Source organism: Nipponia nippon, unplaced genomic scaffold, assembly GCF_047370975.1.
Source record: "Nipponia nippon isolate SJK-2023a ecotype South Korea unplaced genomic scaffold, ASM4737097v1 scaffold_2, whole genome shotgun sequence".
NCBI lineage: Eukaryota > Metazoa > Chordata > Aves > Pelecaniformes > Threskiornithidae > Nipponia > Nipponia nippon.
The window spans coordinates 67,449,597-67,459,663 of record NW_028262336.1 but is presented as its reverse complement, the minus strand read 5'-3'; positions in this window follow the sequence as shown (position 1 = coordinate 67,459,663).

Here is a 10,067-nt window from a genome sequence, read left to right as displayed (position 1 = left end):
TAGGAGCTTCCCTTCAGATCACGTCAATACTGGGAAAGTCTTCAGGAAAGCTTGTAAATGTGGAGGTGCTGCATTTAAATGACAACAAAGTGCTTTGGTTTATGGTAGCTAGTTGGATTCAGGGGTTAGAGCCACTCTTCAGCTCTGCTGCAATTTACAGCACTGACACACAGTAAAAGGCCACTGCCAGGCATCTCCTCTGTGCTGCTGTTTCATCTCTTTTGAATGACAGTGAGATGCAGCACAAGCGTACAGGACTGCACAACAGGGGGACACAGGGCTCAGCTGGAAACGAGAGCCTGAATGGGGAATTACCTCCTCTCAGAGACTGCAGAAGAAAAGGAGTACGCTTTCTGAATGAGAGGAGCTACAAATGCATTAAAAATGCATCCACTCATTACAAATGCATCCTTCAGGTAAGGTTCAGCCTATGTTACTTAGTGAAATGAAGCAGACAGTATGCGTGTTTTCATTTTATGTGTTTGACTTGGTGGCTTGTTTGTTTTCAGTTTGTGCGTTTTTCCTTTGCATTGGATACCGCATTCATGCACAAGCATTTCTCTTTTATATATCTTTGCATTACAAGGGTAACCTTCCTTTTCCCGCAAGATTTGACTTCAGAATCTGTTTCAAAGCATAACACTGCTTGGTTGGAGGTTAACTGCTTCTCGGTGACTCTCTCAAAGGTATGGGCCCCATACACTTCACTACAAATAACAACGTTCTAATTAACTGTCATTGAGATAAGAAATCTTTTACCTCTTTGTCTTTTTCTCATCTGCCATAACCTTGTTCACCATATTTCGTCCAGTTCCTCAAAATCACGGGCATCTGCACAACCTTGGTTGCAAGGTCAGCAAAATTTTAAGTCTCTGATGCACACATTTGGATAGATCACAGGTGGAGAGCTCGTTTTCTGTTAAGTCCAGTCCACTGCTTTTTTCCCTCAACAGGGTAGAGTTCAGCTTCATAAAGGGGAGCTGCCTTATCTCGCTGAGGCACAAATGCATCCTGCATCCGAGAGCAGCTGAAGCTACAGGCACGTATCTATGCGCATCCATGTACACTACGTGTATATACAAGTAAGAAACTGGAAGGGACCAATTCGGCATCCCTCCCACATATCCCCAAATAATCAAGTGGCATTTAGGGAATACGTATGAGCCTCAGACATCTGATTCTACCCAAGAAAGGTAGATCCGGGCCAAAATAGGCGTCTGTTTTCACAGGCCTGGTACAGAAGTTTCCAAGGTAGAGTGGGGAACAACTGTAGAGCTCCTAAGTCTGGAGGATCTGAAGCCAGTGGAAAATCGCTGAGAAACGGCCTTAAATTACAGCAGTTCCTATAGCTGCTGTGGGTTACGCCCAGCAACGTGTCAGTCGCTGGAACGCGGACAGTAATGGAGTGAGCACACCTTTCCCTGCCTCCCCTGCTTTTTTATTTCTCAGAAGACTCAAGAGTCTCTTATTCTGAACCTCTAGTGCTAAGTTAATAAAAATAAAGATCAATGATTAACTACACATGCTAGGTTTTACTTACTGGAGCATTTAAAAATGCTGAGAACGCAATTTCTCAGCCTGCGGGTTGAAGTAGTTGATGGGGAGGGGGCAGAGAGGCAGCAGAGCAAGCACTGAGCACCGAAGGCATCCTACCCTGGTGGGAAAGGTACAGCCCCGGTGTGTGGCAGAGACATCATGGGCTACCAAAGAGTGGCAAATCTCCATACAGGAACAATGGTTACTGTCTTTCAATGTTTTTTCCTAGAATGCTGCCGAGGAAAGGAGCCCTGGGTTTTGCAACCTGGACCCCAGTTCTTAAGAAAAAGAAAATCAGGCTGAGGGAGGAATGACAACATTGTGCAGTATCACTGATCAAACCAAGGATATGCTAGAAGGGTGAGATCAAAGTTGGAGGGTCTTCACGGAATATTTTTATTTTTCAGAGTGCTATATTCTTTATTCCTGGGTCTGTTCAATTTTTTCTCATGCCATGGTCCCTGCTCTACATTTAACTAGAAACCAGTGCTTCCCCAGCTGACAAGGAAAAGTATCTTGGTAATTAGAGGTTTGGGAAGGCTGTGGCACCGGCACTATGGTTTAAAGCAGTGAGTCTATGGGACTCCACTGACTAAGATGTCAGATATTGTTTCTGAACCTGAAACCCATTTCTATGAACCATGATGCTATCAAGGTTCAAGGGTCTTTGAAATACACAGGTTTTTATATGCCATTTATAATGTACTCAGTGAGAAGCAGTTAAAAAATGATAGGGTAGATGTTGCAAAAAATTGGAAGCAGTGAGCACAGATAATACTGAAGTAGATACTGAAGGTACTGCAGGAGAAATCACGGGTACAATTAGTGTGTTGAGGTTGGAAGGGACCTCTGAAGGTCACCTTGTCCATGTGTTAGCTGTATTGTAGGAACTACCTTAGGAACATTTAGAAAAAGGGCCTCACTTTTTTAGGTGGTGGTAACAAATGAATGACATAAGACATTTTTCATGGGAGTTTGAAAAAGTGCGAGTACTTACGTCTGGGTGAAGAGTTAGGTAAGGTAACCACAGAGACCTTAAAATATTCATAGAAGGTGATGATAAGAGAGTTGCCGTGTTAGAGCTCATTTTGGTGGACAAGCAAATATTCACTGCTCATTTAGGCTATTTATGCTTGCCTTTATATTAATGATCATGATTGGGTTAAATTTATTTGACCACAGTGCTGCTACTAATCAGCATTATATTTTATCAAGCTTTAAATAGCTATTTTTTAATGTTTAAACTAATTGGCAATGTTATAGACTGGGATGTATATATAGAGCAAGAAATGTTTTAAAAAAACACACGAGGAAATGTTTAAGAACTAGTTCTTGGATGCTAAATAAAAAACTGTGATTGAGCAACCATGAAAAATGCAATAGATTAGATTAAAAAGAAAAAGATGCAGAGTGATAACGAAATCCTCAAAATAAATATTTAGAATCTGGGAAGGAAAGAAAAATGACAGTGATGATAGGTTTTAACTTTAAAAAGGAAGGACAGAGCGGAAACTGAAGGAATCAGTGAAATGTCACCAGTCACAATAAATGACCAATAAAATTTACAATGATAACAGAGCTTTAAAAAAAGAACAAATTAGAAACAAAATGTGCTCTTTAAGTCACACTCAGGTCCATTACAGGATACTGGTGATAAACTGTAAATAGTGATGGAAAAAAAGCAGAATTCTTAATTCGGTACTTTGTTCCATATTTGAGAAGAAGCATTGAAATATTCTGTTGACAAATTTGCCATTCACAGTAAAAAATCAGCAACAGCATCTGCTATATTTAAACACTTTTGAGTCAATAAAGTGTACGCTAATTTATGCCAGTGGTCAAGACACACAGGTCTGGGTTCCTGTCCCCAGCCAGGATTTATCACCAGTGCGTAATTGGATGGGAATAGCATCACAATGGGAGAAATATTCTTCATGCTCCTACATTTAATATTGTTGGTAAGAATAATGGAATCATAAAATAATTCTTGTTGGAAGGGACCTCAGGAGGTCCCCTGTGCACCCCTGCTCCAAGCAGGGCCAGCTGTGAGATCAGACCAGGTTGCTCAGGGCTTTGCCCAGACGGGTCTTGAAAACCCCCAAGGATGGAGCCTGCCCGGGCTCCCTGGGCAGCCTGTCCCTCTGCCTGCCCCTGGCCTGCCTGTCCTCATGGGGGAGAGGTTTCAGTACCCAGCCTGAACCCCTCTCATTTGAGTTCATGCCTGCCGTACCTTGCTGCCCTGCCACACATAGCTGTGATGGGCCCGGCTGTCCCCTCTCCATCCCCTCCCCGTAGGCACTGGGGTGGCTGTAAGGTGCCCCTGAAGCCATTTCTGCCCCAGGCTGGACAAGCCCCCCTGCCCCAGCCTCTGCTCACGGGGCAATGCTCCAGCCCTGAGCGTCGCGGGGGTGAACTCACTCCAGGTTATCGGTGTCTTTCCTGCATTTGGAGACACCAAACTTGCCATGTTATCCAGATGTGGTCTAACAACAAGTGCAGGGCAGAGGGGACAACTCCTGCCTCAGCCTCCTCACTGTGCTCCTGCTGATGCAGCCCCAGATGCTGCTGGCCACCTCTGCTGCCAGGGCTCGGTGCCCCAGAGCCCCTCCCACAGAGCTGCTCCCCAGGCAGTCTGTCCCCAGCCTGTATCATTGCAAGAGACTCTTCCTTCCCAGGTGCAGCACTTTTTGCATTTGGTATCCTGAATTTCATGAGTTTCCTGTTGGCCCATCCCTCCAGCCTGTCTAGGAGCCTCTGAATGACAGCCCTTCCATGGAGAGTATTGGCCGGCCACCCTCAATTTGGCATTATCTGCAAATCTGATGAGAGTGTGCTCCACGACCTCTTCCAGGTCACTGATAACAACATTAAGCAGCACAGGTCCCAGGATAGACCCTGCGGTTCCTACCCTGTTGCATGCTCCAGGGAGAACGATCCACTGACCATGACCCTCTGAGCCTGACCATCCGACTGGTTTCTTACCAATCTAGTTGTCCACCCATCCACGTTATAACATCCTAACTTGGATTGCGGGAGACAGTGTCAAAATGTTCATTTATTCACACAGATATGTTTTTGATACCATTTCAGACATTCACTCAGGTCGTGGGTTCATGTCAGTGTTTAGTCACAACATAGTTTAAAGTAATCCCAGGTACTCCCCTTTCCTCCCAGATAAGTCAGCTTCTGAACAGAAGGCTTCTGGTTCACAGTTTTGGTCTTAAGATACTTCATCTGCACCAGAACCTCAGACTTCCATGGGCTGTGGCCTCAGGTTCTTGTGGGTCACTAAGAGCAATTTAGGACTGACTTTTTGGTACTTCATGCTACACTGGCAGTGCACATATAACGTACTCGGCAAAGGCATGCTCTGACCAGAGGATTTTTTTTCCGTTTTCTCAAGTACGTGTCTCCCCTCATACACCTGTTTCTCTATAGGGTCACAGAGGTGGAATCGTTTTGTCCAGAATTCAGGTACTTGAGCAGAAGTCCAAGTCTTTTCACCCAACATGCGTAATGCTCATTCAAAGGACATTTGTAATTAAAGACGAGGATTCTAGTAGCCGTGTGGCACTGACACTTGGTATTATTAAGATGGAATGGAACAGAAGGTGATGTAAATGGAAAAGATGATGGATGTTTACCTCCCTAAAGGTATTCTCCTTGCAGAATATGTGAGTAGTAGTTGAGCTGAGTGCACTGCCATCTACAGGTTGTCAATACAGCACCTTCTGGGCAATGTTTTATTATTTTTATTTTTTCCATCACTGACCCTGGCTTCTGTTCTGTTTTTCTGTGGTCCATGAGCATTCCTTTGGGTAATGGATTTCATTGGACTAGATTCATAGTGACAGTGACCTACAAGTCATGCTGATGGAAAACTCATTATGGTTTGGGATTAGTTGCTAATCTTTGGGATTATTAAAACTATACCGCTTGGACATTCTTCTTTTTGTTTTAATTGCCTGTGTTATGAACAAAGGGCATAGCCAGTCTAGCATCTGGTGTATGTGTATAATGTCTTAGGAGCATTGACAGACAAATAAATACAGGCTATTTTCAAAGTGACCTTCTCCTTCCATCCGTATTAGAATGTTCTGACAAAATTCATAATTGACTGAAGTCTTTTTATAGCAGCAGTGCACATAATGACCAGGGACAGAGTTTCCAGGCTGCCCTGTCTCTGCTCAGCGTCCTGTCACAGCCACGGCTCCAGTTGGGCTACACACGATCAGGGTAGCGCCTTTGCTCTGGCAGAGTGCAAAGACTCGGCAGCCTCCACTGTGGGGATTTGACTTCACAGCGGATAGCATTTCTAACTGGAAATAACGATGCTTTGGAAGTACGTAGTAAACCCCAGCTGGCCATATGTCCTATTGTTCACAGAATGAAATGGAGATTAAGCCATCAGCAGTAGTCTACAGACAATTTGTTCCTCAATTCTAGAAAAATCCTCCTTGTTCTGTGTATAACACATTATTAAATTATATTTATTTTTAGTGCAGTTTACGGTTCTCGCTTCAGCCTATGGTAAGAAAAAGCCTCATGGATTCATGACGAAGACTTAAACTATACTGTGAGCTTCCCGGCAACAGCACCAATTGAAACAGCTTCTTGCTACTTGACTTTAATACAAACCCTCTTGAGTTCTTGTGGGCAATGAAATAGCTTCTTGCCTTTCGGTTCCTGAAAGATTGAACAGTGTAGCAGGAACCTCAGCAATCTGCCACAAAGAAAGAAATCATAGGACAGCTAGCAGTTTGCAATTTTAAGCTCTTTTTGTTTGTTACCCAACGTTTCTTCATGTTACTCTGAAAGTGTCTAAGGAGCACAATCCCATCTAGCAGGGTACTACTGGGGAAAGAATATTTTGACTCATTAAAAAAAAAAAAAAAATCACCCTTCTTAGGCAATACGCCAGCCTGAGACATAACTGAGTGCAGTCACTTGTGAAATAATTAACGCTCGCAGTGCCTTGGTCGATGTGATAGTTTGAATGACAAATGTCACTGCATTCCTAATGTACTCTTAGTGACCTACACATAGACACATATCAAATAACATGTGTAAAATCAGGCACTTCACCAGCATTCAGCTACCTAGGCACAGAGGAAGAAAGTGCCTTTAATGTCAGCTATGACTGATTTCAGGTTAGTACTGCAGCGTGAATCGTTATATAAATGTAGTATTATCATATGGTCTCTTAAGATGCTTCAGCATTTCAGAAGGAATATTTTTATACAGGCGGTAATTGGCAGTAATTGTGGACCCAATGACAACAGCGGGCGTGGACACAGCCTCAGAGTAGGCACTGAGTGTGTGAAGAAGCTGGGCTCTAGCTCCGCTCCCGGCCAATGGCTCACGGACATCTTTGCCTCAGCCCCTCCACCTGCAAAACAGGGATGATCAATCACATTGCAAAAGCCCGGAGCATTTGCATTATGCAAGGTTGAAAGCTTGGCATTTGATGACATTTTTGTCTTTATAGTGCACTTTGATGTGGCCACTGAGAAAGGACGAGAGCAGCAGGTAAGGAAGCAAGCCAGGTGCTTTCTCAGGACACCCAGATGGCAGTACGTACCCTGTCAATGATGTCAAGAGAACATACATCTCCTGCTTCACAGGAAAAGCAGTCATCCAAGCAATTTTTTCTCCATGATGTTTAACTGATGTCCGCTTTGTTTACAATGTAAGAAAATTACTTTTGTTACTGGCTACAACTAGTCATTTAGAGAACATATCCCAAAAAGTTATCTTGAATGTATGCATTTGTTATACCTCAAAAGACTTCTGGCAATTCATGCCCATAAAGTAGTAGGTAACAAGCCAGAAGACAACCTACAAAACGGAAAGATTAAAAGTAGTTCTTAGAAAGCCAATCGTCTTTCCCACATACAAAAAAAATTAAGTGGCAAGCTTTTCACAGAGAAACCCTTGGTGACAAGCAAAAGGTAAGAGGCTGTTTAATTGTGCCAGGGAAGTTAATATTAAAAGAGACACTCCAAGCTAGGCTGCTTTTTTTTTAAAGTAAAAGCTTTTGTTGTTTGTCCATGCTTTTTAAACCTTTTCCAAGCAGACTAAGAGGACAGAAAACAAATTCAGTCGGAAGTTTATAGCTTGCCCTTAGAAAAGGGGCAGACTTTGTGTATATGTAGTAGAGGAACATGAGAGTAGAGAGCCTTACTCAGCACCACAATTCCTGCCTTACTGTAAGAAAGCAAGAGATCTTTGCATCTTTTTGTGGAGCAATTTACTTGCTCTTGTGCTTCCACCCAGCTGCTCTTGTTACCTTGTCAAAAGAGGACTTCTTTTGTCGCAGGAGATATTCTTGGGCCCATTGTTCCCAGAATTAACTCCTAAGCAGGACCAGATGAGGATGTGCCCCTACTATTGACACACAGACGTTAGACCGCTCTGAAACAAAACAGAGGGGTAAACACTCCATGGCGTTGTGGTGTTTGCCTCTGAATAGTCTGTAGAGGGAAAGGACAGGGAGAGACAGATGCTTGGACTAACACACGGGACGCGCTGAAGAGAACTAGACTTTGTTGGGATTTTTAACTGTTACACTGATAACAGAGAGCAGAGGTCAGAAGAGATGGTGGCTGAAAAGGAACGGGGCTCTTCAGTTTGCTTCCCTTTCATCAGGAAAACACACTGCTTGTACAATCAGCCACAGCTTTCAACAATGGACTGGCTGGAGATGAGTCACTAAAATGAATAATCCTTTTTAAGCTCTATGAAAAACATCCTGTTAGCGTTGCCATATTCTAGGAATTGTTATAACAGGAGCAGCAAAAGGATTAAGTGCTTAAACGTGTCCCACCAGTACAAGTTTACTGCAACAGAATCTCTCTACTGGTAGGGAGGCTCCACTTCTGACAAAAACAAAAGAATATTCCTATTCTGTACTTCTTTTTTCTGTAACAAGGCCTCAGGACCCACCAATAACATAGCTACTTTAAAAAATTAAAATCTAGATCAACTCACAGCACACGCTGAGGATGAAATAAAGGAAGGATCACAAGTTCACCAAGATCAGACCGGAGCCTGTTCTCAATGCCTTTCACCGACAGCATTACGCTGCTGCCAACAAATCCTCCGGAGAGTAAGAATCCTGTGGGCTCAACGCTGTCCTTTCTGTGCTTTGCAGTGCAGTGCTGTGCCTCTTTCAAAAGGTGAGTGATTCTAGGAAGCGATTAAAATACGTAGGATATTCTTTGTAGCATGAGGCTGAAGCCTGTGCTTTCAATACCAAATGCAAAAAGGCTGTCAGCTATAAAGAATGAAAAAGCTATCCAGCTACCTGACAGGAATGATTAGTCTCATGAGCTATGAAAATTGCTAGAGGAGGCAGATGACTGCTTTGTTTTCCCCACAATACTTAAAATGGCAAGAGCTTGCTAAAATATTTAGTGTTAATAAAAACTGATGACAAGCTCTTACTGGTCTCCTTTCCAGAAGTGAGAGTTCAAGAAGACTGCCTCCTTTCACGGGCTCTGTCACATCAAGGTATCCAAAAGATGTTGAAGGTGATACAACACAGAACCCAAAGAGACATCCTCAATTAATCTCAAATAAATGACAAGGCTTTATCATCAACAGGTGGCCTAGTGGTGCTTGTTTTGAACCCTTCTTTTTAAATACATCTCAAGGGATTTTTCAAGGTGCTCAAGCCTCACCAGATCGGCTCCCGTGGACTAACGTTGACCTGAGCAGAAGCAGAGTGGGATGCCACCAGCTGTATTTGTGTGGTGGGGCAGGCATTGTGTTTGTAGGCCATGCACCTTGGCCGTGTCCCAACCCCAGAGCGAACTTACCCCGTGATGCACCTGCCGGTCCTAACTCACTGACTGCCCAGATCAGGAACCTGCTGGAGCTCACTACCAGCTTGCCCGCCCTTTCCTGTGCCTCTGGGCTTCTTCCCAAAAGCAAGCGGGGTGGAGAGGGAACAGTCTGCCCCTGCATCTCTGTTCAAGGTGAAGCTGAGTCAGAGCTAAAATTTGCACCTAGATCTCTCCAGCTCTTGGCACATCTCCCACCTTCATTGAGTAATTAAAAACTACAAGGCAGGACATCTTAGCTCTTACAGACTAGGTTCACCCTTCTGTCAGCTGAATCTTAATAATCTTTTGGACAAGTAGTACAGACAATGGGATAATAGTTCTTAGGTGTAAAATATATATAAAAAACCTGTTGATTTTATATATGAATGTATTTTTTTTATCCATAATAAAAATCCCACCGGAACATGGAAGGGCAATATCTGATAATAGGAAACTGCAGATACAGCCAACTGCTGTGCATTTCTTTTCAGTAAGTGCTAACACAGCTTGGGATGGAAAGCATCTTAGTTCTTCAGTCCTGCCAGCTCAGGCAATCCCACCAAATAACTATGCAAATTTGCCAGGCCTTAACACTTAACATTTTTTTGCACCTACATTTTTATTGAAAAAACAGCTCGAGATCTCCCTCCTTTGATGGTTATAAAGGACTCTCCAGGATGAACTATTTTATGGTCAATTTACATC